At 37.7% G+C, this 12,870-nt stretch overlaps 1 protein-coding gene across 1 annotated transcript in view; it reads left to right on the top strand.

The window, feature by feature from the left end:
• The first annotated feature begins 194 nt into the window (after nt 1–194).
• The window catches only part of CISD2 (CDGSH iron sulfur domain 2), a 30,889-nt gene continuing 18,213 nt past the window's right edge, over nt 195–12,870 (top strand). Inside the window, exons 1-4 of the mRNA XM_080915182.1 lie at nt 195–287; nt 532–675; nt 2,729–2,811; nt 12,335–12,371. The gene's annotated coding sequence lies outside the window, so the exon portion shown is untranslated. The remainder of the gene's footprint in view (nt 288–531; nt 676–2,728; nt 2,812–12,334; nt 12,372–12,870) is intronic.

Below are 12,870 nucleotides of genomic sequence, written 5' to 3'. Positions count from 1 at the left end.
GGGCGCTCACTGGGCGGACCTTGCGCAGGAAGCACCGCCCCTAAGTGCTTGTGCTGGTGGGCGGGAGAGGAAATGGAATTCCTCAGGCTGCCCGGCGCGCGCTGACAGGGCGGTCCCTCGGACGTCCAATCCGGAATGTGCTGTGGGAGGGGCCGCGGGGTGACTAGATGCCTTAGTCAAGGTGGAGCCGGTTTCTGGTTTCCGGTGGCCCAGGTGATGGAGATTTCTTCCCGTGCTCCACCGGGAGGGCTGAGCAGCGGGAGGAGGCTCCCCTCAAATTAGGAACGGTAATTTAAAACATCCAGGCTGAGTGCTGATCGCACCACCACGTGCGGATAGATGCGCGTTGTTAACCCTGAGGGGCCAATCTGAGAGCAGCGGCCTGGAAGGTTCTGCGTTAGCATAGCCTTAACAATGCAGTTTAATTGTGATCGGATTGGGTAGAGCCTTGATCTCCCGACGTCAGGCAAAGTTAGGTGTGGAACAGCAAGAGGAATACCCCAGAATCGTCTTTTCCTTTTGCCGTTTCAGTTTTTGAGCCTCAAAGTGGCAAAATATAAGGGAATCGGTCTGGATTAAATCCAGTGGATGAGATCTGCACGTGTACCACTGCCCTGTTTTAATCTGCGAAGCGTAAAACGTAGAGGGCCATCTGTCATCGAGAGAACTCTTTAGGTAAAAAGTAAGACCAACTTTTGAGAAGCATTAAAAAAGATCAACGTGCTTAGGGTTTTCTAGCATCCGTGAATGACCCCTCTTAAAGTGGAGGGTCTCCAGAACTATTTGAGAACCTGTTGCGGGCAGTATTCCCCAATTAAAATGATAAAAAAAAAATCAATGTATAGCCTAAGAGTGGCAGTGTATACCACATATAATGTTACTAGGGCAATTAATGGAATACAGCTGACGCAACTGCTATCCATAGGAATCACCTGTAGTTTTGTTTAAAATGCTGATTTTTATTTAGTAGGCCCAAGTAAAGGCCCGAGATTATACATTTACAAGCACCCAAGTGATAGAGATTATTTTATCAGAACCATTTTCTGCGTTAGTAAAACCCTCAGAACTTACCTCCTGCCCTATTGGACACCTCTGACACTTCTTCCCAGAACAGCCCATTGTTCTCTCCTGGCTAGCCAGTTAAAAGTAGAAGCAAACAGTTAAGCATGGGTGTGGAAGAACCCTAGATGTGAGTTGTTGCTTACTGCTTTCTATTTATGATACTAGTCTGGTTCCGAATATTATAGGTTTGTTTCTTCACCGACAAGTTAGATGTAATAATGCCTGCCCTTTGTCAGAGTTGCTGTGTTTTAAATGTCATAATGTGAAAGGACACTGTAGGCTGTTACTGGCTATATCAATGCCTACTGTTTTATGGTAGCATACAAATAATGGGTTTCCCTGTGACAGTGTCTTGTATATGTCACACTTTGTTCTTGTTACCCCTACACACGCTGCTGCTGCTTCTTGGTATCAGTCACAACTCAGATAATTAACTGGCCAGTGTGAATGTGAAACACTTTGGGTAATTTACATATAGATTATAAAATAGATAAAATTTATGAAAATTATGTATGGGGCACAACACTTTTTTTTTTTTAACAAATGAAGAAACCAGGCACAGACTGCTATTAACCAAGGGGACAGAGTTATTAAGTGGGAGAAGTGGAGTTTGAATGCAAGTATTTAACTTCAGAGTACTTACTGGATGGAGGTTTATAAAACAAGAAGTATTATATTTGTGTTCTAAATTGACATCTGTATGAATTTGTTTGACTTCTTTTTCCCTTTGTTTTGTACTTTGAGAAGCCAGGGTACTCTGATTAGTGGGTAACACTGGAACCTACCAACCAGAAACTCAACATACAGGGAGGACAATGAAGAAAACATCAAAGAAACCAATTCTATAACAACTTTCAACAAAGAAGTACATCGGAACTTCACTGCTATGCAATAAAGCACAGCAAACTGGGACAAATTTGTGGTCAGAGTTCTTAAATATAAAAGTATGTAGGCAGTTCAGAAAAGCTGTTGACCATGCTTAAAATAATGTTTCATATATGAATACAATACAAGCATATATATTGACATATATTGAAATTCATTCTGTGGAGCACATTTGAAGTAATCAGTTTTAACGAAAGCAAACATGGTATGAGTAATTTTTATAGACACCATGATCAGGACTAGGGATATAGCTCAGTTGTACGGTGTCTATTTATCATCATGAAGCCCAAGGTTCAGTTCCTAGCACTATAAACTGGTATGGTAGCAGCGTATCTATAATCCCAGTTCCTGGAGGTGGAGCAGAGTGGAGGTGGTGAGTCCATCCTTACCTTGTATCAAGCTCAAGGTCTACTTGAGATATGTTAGACCCTAACTCAAGAAATAAAACACAGTAATGTCTAGTAGGTTAATAGAGACCCAAACTTGGAAATGATGATGAAAGTAAATGATATTCCCAGTATTTATTAGAATTGTAACGTGATGACAACCAACTTACACAGTTTGAAAAGCAGGTTTGGCTAATGCTGCTGTTTATCTCCTACTTTATTAATTGAAGACATGCAAATTTTTGTGAAGTGATTAGGGAAAGATAAGATACAGAATTTTAGCTGGGCATATAATGGAAGTCCTAGAACCTTTGAAAGTAGAGGCAGAATGTAAGAGTTTGATGAAAGGAGCTGGAGAGATTGATCAGGAGTTAAGAACCCTGTTGCTCTTCCAGAGAACCAGGTTCAGTGCCCAGCATCTTCATGGTGACTCACAGTTCCAGTGGATCTGATGCCTTCTGGTCTCCATAGGCACCAGGTATGCATGTAAGATAAATACATATAAAATACACACACACACACACACACACACTGGTAAAACATACCATAAAGTTTGAGGCCAGCATATGTGACTAGACTGTCTCAGAAAAAAAAGTGGCCTTACTCAGTATATACCGTACATAGAATAAAGTATTAACAAGAATTTATATCCAAAGCTCATTTGCATATTCTGCAAAAAGGTGATTTTGAAACCTAAGTGAAACAAATATATGGCTTTGACAAAAATCCAACTAAATGTTCACTCTCTAGTTTGCAGTATCATTTTTGTAAGGTTAAATGAATTTTGTTTTAGGAAACTATTTTGGCTGGGATGGAATCACACTCCTGTAATTGTAGTAATCTAGCACTGGGGAGCCAGAGGAAGGAGAGTTCCACCTGGAGGCCAACCTTGGCTATATAATGGTATTGTTTAAAACAGAACCGGGGCTTTCATATTGAGAACATTATTTTGACATTAAATTGGTAGGGTTCAGGTTGTAATGAGCCATGCACAAATCTTTGCAATAAAAATTAGTGTGTTTTTTTTTCCACATAAAACATATATACAAATGTTCATAGTAGGTAGTCATGACATTAAAAAACAAGTAACCCAGATACATTCAATTTATCAATGGAACAGAACTGCACTACAAAGAACAGAATACTGGGATATAGTAGTACACACTTGTGATCCTAGGAGCAAAGGAGGATCATGAGTTAAGGACAGCCTGGGCTATTGAGTTCCAGGCCAACTTAGATGAGGTTTGCAGAAATAAGTGGAAAAGAAAACATTACAAGCGCATTTAAACTACTCTTGAAGGAACCCAGCATACTAAAAGTAAGCAGGAAAGCTTTTTTTTTTCTTCCTTGGCAAGAATATACTTTCTTATGCAAACATGTCAAACAATTATTAAGCAATTACATTTTTTACTCTGTCATGTTATATAATGCTTATTAGCATGTCATCAGTATTTTAACTATTGTTAATTTTACATAGCATTCAGGTTAGAAGAAAAGTAAGCATTATTCAAAGACCTTGTCTGAGGAAGGGACAGTGCTCTCAAAGCTATATGAAAAATAATATGATGCCTAATGTTGGAGCATTCAGATGTATCAGCTTGACTGGGTAGAGGGATGCCCAGATGGTTGGTAAAACATTGTTATCCATGGTGTATTCTTGGAAGAGTTTATCCTTTGAATCAATGAACTGAGACCAAAGAAGACTGCCCTCAATGCAAACAAGAAAATTTCAATCCATTTAGATTTTGAGTAAAATAAGCTGGCAGAGGAAGAGAAATGTGTTTCTCATACACACATTCTCTGATGCTCAGTTGGACACCAGTACTTCTGGTTTTCTGACTTTTGGATTCACAGTGAAGCTTTTGCATTCTCCCCTCTCCCTCCAGGCCTTCAGACTAAGGCTGAATTCTACCACTTGCTCATCATTAAGCAGCATATTTCATACTGATCTGTGATAGTGTAAGAGCCAATTCCACGGTTTCTTTAAAAAACTCTAATTAATGTGTTCCTCTTTGCTCAAGTATGACTAGACAATTTCCTTATGATACAGAATCCAGTCTTACAGTTATACTCACTTAGGTTCATAAAACTTAATGATTTTGTATTTGTTAGCTTGGAATATTGCCACTGTAACATTGTTCCTATATTTAAAGGTATTCTGCCTTTCAACAATTATTTACAAGTATAGTTTTTAAAAACGAGCTCAGAGGTTGTTTTAAAAATAACCATTCAGTAGTGTAAAGCACTGGCCTCTCCTCCAAAGGGCCTCGGTTCTATTCCCAGCATCCATACTATGGTTCACAACCATCTGTAACTCGAGACCCATGGGTTCAAATGCCCTCTATTGGCTACCACAGACACCAGAATGCATATAGTGTACAAACATACACAGGCACATACACAAAATACCCATGCCCATAAAAAAATTACACCAAATCCACTTGTAATCCAAGATGGCTTTTGATGTGGGATCTAATAGGTTAAGTGCCTATCTAGTTGTTGCCCAATGACCATCTTTATACATTTGAATAGGTTGCATGGGGTTCTTGAAATAAATGTTTTCTTGTGGTTTTTTGGTTCTGTTTCCTTTAAGATTAGGTCTTACTATGTAGCTCAAGCTGACCTCAAAGTTATGAATTTTCTGCATCAGCTTCTGGAGTGCTGAGACTATAGGGATGTATCATCATACCAGGCTTAGACCAAATGTTTCTAACCAGAACTGTATTAATGTAGCTGACTTTTTTTTGAAGACATGATTTTTACAAATGGCCATCAGTGGAATTATATAGACCAGTCTGGTCTCAAATCACAAAGATCTGCCTGGCTTTACCTCCCTAGCACTGGGATTGAAGGTGTGTACTACTAATGCTAGGCTTAACCCAAGGGAGCTGATCAGAGAATATGTCTGTGAGAAAAGAAGTTATTAAGTGAGAAAGTAAGACAGAGCTGAAAACAAAAGCAAACAAAGCTCATAGGAGATAGAAAAAACATTGAAAGTCTCAAGATGACCTAGTTAATTTGGGAAGCAACAGTACTTTGGCTGTGTGTGCCTATATATGCATTCATGACCATGCACTACTGAGACAAGACTGAAGTGTGTGACTAAATCTTGAGACCCTTTTCTGAAGTGGTTGAGATGGAACAACTTCTTTTTAATGAAAAAAGGCTTTATTGCATTTCATTCATAAAATATGCCTATGATAGCCATGAAGAGTATATATGGAAGTGTGAGGGGAGGAGAGTCTTTGAGAAGCCCACACCATGTTTTCAGATACATGTTTTTTATAAGTACCTTTCTTTTAACCTGTATGTTTACAACGTTAAATATAACCTGGACTTGTAAGCCAAATAAACCTTTTCTTCTTTAAGTTGATTCTGTCAAGGTATTGGAACTTTGATAGTTCTGGTAAGGGGGGAGAAAATTGTTAGTTTAGAATAAAGGGACTGCTTGTTTTCCTTTTCAAATATGCCATAGCTATTTTTTTACAGCTTTATTAAAGCATAAATGGCATGTAACAAACATTGTATGCTTAAAGCATACAACTTAGTAACTTGCATTTTTATATACCAGTGAACGTACCACTCAAACTAAAAAAGCAAGTTCCTTTGTGCTTTTTTCACATTTCCCTATCCAAGGGATACCACTTACCTGTTTTCTTTTTGTAAATTAGTTTGCATTTCCTTTTTAAAGTATTCTTCATGTCTTAAAATATTTGTTCTGTGTTTTACCTGTGTAGGCATATGTGCCAAAGTCAGATGACAATTTTCAGGAGTAAGTTCTCTCTCTCTCATGGTAGGTCCTGGAAATTGAGTTTAGATTGTCAGACTTGGTGGCAATCACTTTCACCTGATAAGTCATCGTGTCAGCCTTACTTTTCATTTCCTACAGTTTTATTTAAGTTGCACACTTTCTGGTTTCTTTCACATAGCATAATTTTGAGATTTTTAAGTCTTCACTTTTTTATTCTTTGTGCACAAAGACTAGCATGATCCGGTTTCACTGGGTAGACAGTCAGTCGAATAATCCATTCAAGATGGCTTAGTCCAACTTGATGAAGCCTGTGTCCTTCGAGTTCTGCCGGAAGCACTGACGGCACGTTTTCAGCCCGTATTACGGATCAGACCATTACGGTTAGAGCAGACGCGGCAAGAGCGAGAGCCCTGGCCAAACTTCCGTGGGTGACTCCAGTAAAGCTGCTGGTGACCCACCTTGTCTTCAGACGCGCAACGAGGAAAAGGGCAAGATTTTTCTATGATAACAGAGCTCTCCAAACTCCACTAATTTACAGAAACAACTAAAACTGCACAGAATAAAGTTTACAATATTGACTTTTGTTTCTCAAGGTTCCCTAAAGTTGAGAAACTCAAGTCTTACTACTAAATAAGAGGAAAGCTAACTCATTTTCGGGAATTGAAGCAAAAGCATAAGATGTTTATTTAGGGTAGAAGTAGAAAGGATGTTCTTCATAAACTTGTGCTGCGTGTGAAAACAAAATAGAAAAATATTTATGTAAAACAGAATTCTGTACAACCAAAATTGTATTCATTTGAAGGAAATCAAGATAAGGACAGAGCTGGACCTGCTCTGGTCCCAGCATTTGGGAGGTAGGAGGATCAGGAATTCAAAGCTGGTTTTGGTTTGAAACTAGCCTAGATGACAAGAGATCCTGCTGTTTCAAATTAACAAGAGCCAAAGATACATAAGGAATTTTTTTTTGAGATTTGTTTTTAATGTATTAATTGCTGCTACCCAAAGTTATCACCAACCAGTCAGTGAAATGCTATGGCAACCTATATATGACCACAAAGACAGGGATAGAATTAGGGTGGCTTGTCTATTATAAGTTTTGAAAATGCCAAGATAAACTTAATTTTTTAAAGAGGGACAGAACTATTTTATATTTTGTGTCTAAATGTATACACATTTAAAAGAAACATATATGATTTTTTAAAATTATAAACAGGTTTATTCATAGATCTTGTTTCTCAAAGATAGGAAATCCAAGATCACAAGGTCACATCTGGTGAATTCCTTCCTTCTTTATCATAGTATGTAAGCAAACACACGTAAGACCAGGAGAAAAGGTACAGACTATAAACTTCCTCTATAGAGAACCAGCCCACTTAGTGAATCCTTCAATCCATTCCTGAAGGCAAAGACTTCACTACCTAATCACCACCTATTAGACCCTATCCTTCAATAACTGCATTAGGGATTGCTTTCAACACAAGAACTTTGGAGGACACATTCAAACAGTGATTCTAAGAAATAAGGCTGGTAACATGCAGGTAAACAGTGTTTTGCTTTCAGGAGATCATGTATGGAAGCCATGGGTAAACTGATTATACAAGTTGAAACAGTGACTGACTGAAGCCTTTCCTCTCCAAATGTGAGAAAGCAAGTTTGTTTCTATTTCTCATGGGACCTGTCTTTTCCCCTTGAGTTGAGATAGTCTCTGTAATGATTATGACCTGCAGAATATGGTAAAAATGATGCATTTCCATGTCTACAACCAGACATTAAATCATTACAAGCCTGCCCTTCCTGCCCCTTAGCCAGAGAGGCCAGGATAGTCTCACCATGCTGAAGAGACTACTCTGCTGACCTATCAGACAGGTGAATGAATGGGGTCTCAAGCCAACACCATCACTGAGTACCACTGGAGAGCCTCAAAACACTGGCACAAAGAACAGAAGTCATCTGTGTGAGTCTTACCTAAATTCCAAACCCAGCTTCTGAGATATAAGTACCCTAAGTTATTATGGTGACAACTAACATTATATCATCAATAGCAGCCTAGTATTAATGGGAAGAACCTAGGAAGTATTTTTTTCGAAATGTTTTTGACAACTCAAACATATTCAATGTATGTTGATATATACACTTCCACTCAGACCATTCAACACATCCCCTTCATCATCTTCTAGCAAATATTTATTAATGCCCTATATAACTTTACCAATCAATTTTACAAAACAGATTGATCTCAGTAGTTTGTGTGAACTTTTATTGTTTTTCAATGAGACTATAGGTCCTCTTAGAGGTAATTATCTTTTTTGAGAACTTAAAAATTTCTGAAGATTAATCTCAGTAAAACTACTTAAGAATACATTATTGTGCTGTCAATTGCCTGTTGGAATTTCTTCAATTAAAATGAAACTGGTTTTTAAACATCATCTTGGTTTACAAAAATCATTTCCTATCTTACCCATCCTAAGCTGGACTAAGGTGAATACACATTTCTAGTCACCAAGACTCAATATATTAATCTCTGTCTTTCATATTTCTCCCTCATCAATCTCTAGTATATACTGCATTTTAAATTTTATTATGTACTTTTATCACTAATATGACAATTCTATAGGTTAACTAGAATTAATATTTTATCCAAATATTTATTGAGGACCTATGAGGTGACTAGTTGTAAATAAGGAAGCAGCATCAGACAGGCTAAATGACTTACCAGAGGTGACAGATCTGTATAATTATCAGCCCTGTGACTCTAACATCAGCATTCTTTTCATTCTCTATGATGACTCTCATCAACTCCTATTTGGTCCATTATTATAGTCAAAAATAGACCAGAGCTTTTAGGGCCTGAATCATCTTAAGCCCCAACTAAATTCTGGTGGGCACAGTGTGCTAATGGCTTTAGTTTAGCCTCACACATGGTAAAGAAAAACAAAATAATCTCGTTATTCTTTTTTTTAACATTGATTTACTTATTATATATAAGTACTTATAAAGTACACTGTAGCTGTCTTCAGACACACCAGAAGAGGGCATCAGATCCCACTACAGATGATTGTGAGCCACCAAGTGATTGCTGGGATTTGAACTCAGAACCTCTGGAAGAGCAGTCAGTGCTCCCAACCACTGAACCATCTCTCCAGACACAGGGTCTCCCTGTGTAGACCAGGCTGCCCACTTAATTCAAAGAGATCCAACTGCCTTTGTTTCCTGAGTGCTAGTACTAAAGGTTTGGGCCACCACACCCTGCCAATCACGGTTTTCTAGATCCTGTTTTTCAACTCGTCATTTGTCTAGACTTAGAAGCATAGTTGCTTTTGTTTACTGCATATACCAGCACTCTCTCTCTGCCAGCTAAGTTAAATAGAATTTTTTATTAAGGTAGGTTGACTGAAACATGCATTGCTGTATGATCTAGGTGATAGTCAAGGCCCTCAAGAGATTACTCTATTCCCCTCCCCCACATGCCTATGTATTAGTGAGCCTGGGCCAGAGAATATAAAGAGGAATCTTGGTTAAAAGTCCTACATCCCAATATCATTCATTCCACTGAATAGTAGCAATTCAGGTTTCTTATGTTAATTGGGATCCCCCCACTCCTGCCAGTTGAGTGTTCCTGTTGTAAGAAGCCCAAACTTGAAGCTCAAAAGATGGTTCAACTGATAAGTACAAGACCCATTTACTGGGTATGTATCTGTGACCCAGTGCTGAGATCCAGATTCCTAAAGCTCATTGCACAGCAGTCCTATCCAAATCCATGAGCTCTAGGTTCAGTAAGAGACTTTGTCTCAAAAATAAGATGAAGAGGGATTGGGGAGACACCCAAAGTTGATTTCTGACTTCTACATGTACCACACCACACACATAACACAGAGAGGAACATATTCACAGGAACATGTATATATAACACACATAGAGCCCAAAGTTGCCAGTAAATATGTTAAGGCCAGGCTTCATAGGAAGCATTCCTCACTTTCATATTTGACCTCCAGAGTTACAAGAACCTAAAAATTCTACCAGTGACTTATTAGGTCTAAGAGAACCACCAACAAAATGCAAATAGGGGCACACTAAGAATAATATGTATGAGAATTTCTCATTCCTATAAGGATGCCTTCAACTAAATAATAAAAATATATCCAATACCCACTAAGAATAAAATAAATTGTGGTGTACCGATGGAATAGTGTACAACAGTGAAACAAATGTACAGCTGCTACAAGTACTAAGATGAATAAATCTCACAATGTTAAATTGTGTAAAGCCAGACACAAAATGTACTATGTATAATTTAATTTACATAAAGGTTAAGAACTAGTAGATCTAAGGGCTGGAGAGATGGAAGATACAAATATTTCTTGATATTTGCATGGGGATTCTTTAAGAATTTTATACTTACCAAAATCTTGAGTGCCCAATAGATATACCAAGTATTGACATGTGGATTATAATAATCAGACTGCCAATTGTCTATGTGAAAATCAGAAGAAAAGCTGGTATGTACATAAAATTCTAGCACTTAGGAGGTAAAGGTAGCTCTCGTGATTTTGAAATCAGCTTGGGCTACATTCTTAAATAGTTTCTTTTTAAGATTTATTTTATGTATGTGAGTACACTGTCACTGTCTTCAGACACACTAGAAGAGGTCTTTGGATCCCATTACAGATGGCTAGGAGTTACCATGTGGTTGCTGGGAATTGAGCTCAGGACCTCAGAAAGAATGGTCAGTGCTTTTAACTTCTGAGCCATCTCTCCAACTCGTTCTTGGGGATTTTTTTTTTTTTAAGGTGACATTTCAGAGCCAATAAAACCAGAATTTGTTGCATACTGTGTCATAACACAGATAAGCATGTCACTTCTCTTAAGAACATATTTTCAGTTGTGTGTTTTATGAATACCCAATGTTTTAGAATTTAGTAAAGGAACAGACTTACAGAATAAATATGTTTTGTCCATCAGTCCACCCATCTATATTGCTATCACCCATCTTTCTCCTCAGTCTGTCTCTAAGTAGGGTATTATTTTAAGGCTATAGTGCAGCTAGTCCAACAATGGCTGTCTACCAATGGATGGTCCAACAATCCAGTAGCTATTCAGTCTATGAAACTGGGTGTCTCCAATATACACCTGAATCCCAAAGAAGTGGGCTATAAAGCCAGTAAAGGAATGGACTTGCCAGAGAGAGGGAGCGCAAACAGGCAAAAAGTTCCCTTCCTCCATGTCCTTTATATAGGTTACCAGCAGAAGGTGTGGCCCAGATTAAAGGTAGATCTTCCTACTCAAAGATTTGGATTAAAGTTGAGCCTTCCCACTTCAAATTATTTAATTAAAAAAAAAAAACCCTCACAGGTGTACCCAGCTGCTTGGGTTTTAGTTAATTTCAGATATAGTCCAGCTGACAACGAAGAAATAGCCATCACACCCAAAAAAGTAGGACTATTGAAGTGAAAAACACTGGAAATGTACCGGGTGTGCATGCAAGATTATATTGGACTATCTGCAACAATTTAAAAAAAAAAAATAGAAGAGGGTGAACTGTCAATGACTAAGTACACCAGAAGACCTGGGTTTGATCTCCAGCATCTACACAGGGGTTCACACCAGTCTGAGACTCCAACCCCTAGGAATCTGATGCCCTTTTCTGGACTTCATAACTATCAGTCATGGACACAAGACATACATGTAGGCAAAATATGAACGTACTAAAAAATATTCTAAAAGGCGAAATAGGATATGAATTTCAAAGGGACTCTAAGATTTTAGCATAGTTCTTACTATTTAACAATAACAGCTAATTTATGATCCACACTTTTCTAAATTTCAAGGCAAAAACGTTTTAGGGAAATAAGCTTCCATTAAAAATATCAAACCAGTATCTACAAATACTTCTAATCACTCCCTCACACACACACAAATTTTTTTCATATAAAATTCAAAAACATACAAAGCAAAACAACTAACTATTGCAGTGGTGGTGTTGCCAAATGTGCTATAAAGAATAGTCTCTCTGGGTATTAGACATATCCTATATGTTGACAAGAGTACTGGGTCCTCTGAATGGTAATCTGCCACTTGAACATCTTACTGTGTTTCTAAGAGGTTTCAACTTTTTATCCCAAATGAAAATCTGTAGAGGTCTTAAGAATGTCATTCAACATAGCATATTTTTTCCTTGTCAGGATGAATTAAAATATCCAATGTCCTTTCTCAAACATTCTTTAATGTACCCTATGTTCAATCATTTCCACAGGTGGTATACCTGATTAGCAGTTAGATACACTCCAGAGGTAAGAATGCTTAAATTTTATTCTTTTTAAGACAACTTTGGGTCTTCTTTTTCCTCCAGACAAAAACAAACAACAAAAACAAAAAATGAAGCTCCCAAAAGGAATGGAAATATGGAAATCATAGTAGAAACACTGATCTTTTAAATCATCACTTTTTATCATTTATATCGCTATACCATAGTTCATGAGCATGTTCTATATCCAAATACCTTCACTTCCCCAACTGTACTTGGACAATCTGATCTGGCTAAAAATGATAGAAAGTAATTTTTAATAACTTTTCATTACTTACCACTTTTCTTTTTAGTGAAAAAATGATCAGAGTTAAATTTAAATGGTTCAAAGGACAGTTTACTTTTCCAAACTTCAAAATATCAATAAAAAATAAAGCTGATTACAACTTGATGTTACATGGCATACCAAATGCTGTATGTTACAGAACACTGACATGAAGTTTCCGGATACGTTTACCAAGTACTTGCTCTGGCCTTCCCTCAGC

This window comes from Micromys minutus (genome assembly GCF_963924665.1).
Source record: "Micromys minutus genome assembly, chromosome: 4".
In the NCBI taxonomy this organism is placed as follows: Eukaryota; Metazoa; Chordata; class Mammalia; order Rodentia; family Muridae; genus Micromys; species Micromys minutus.
This window is presented reverse-complemented; position numbering and strand designations above follow the sequence as displayed.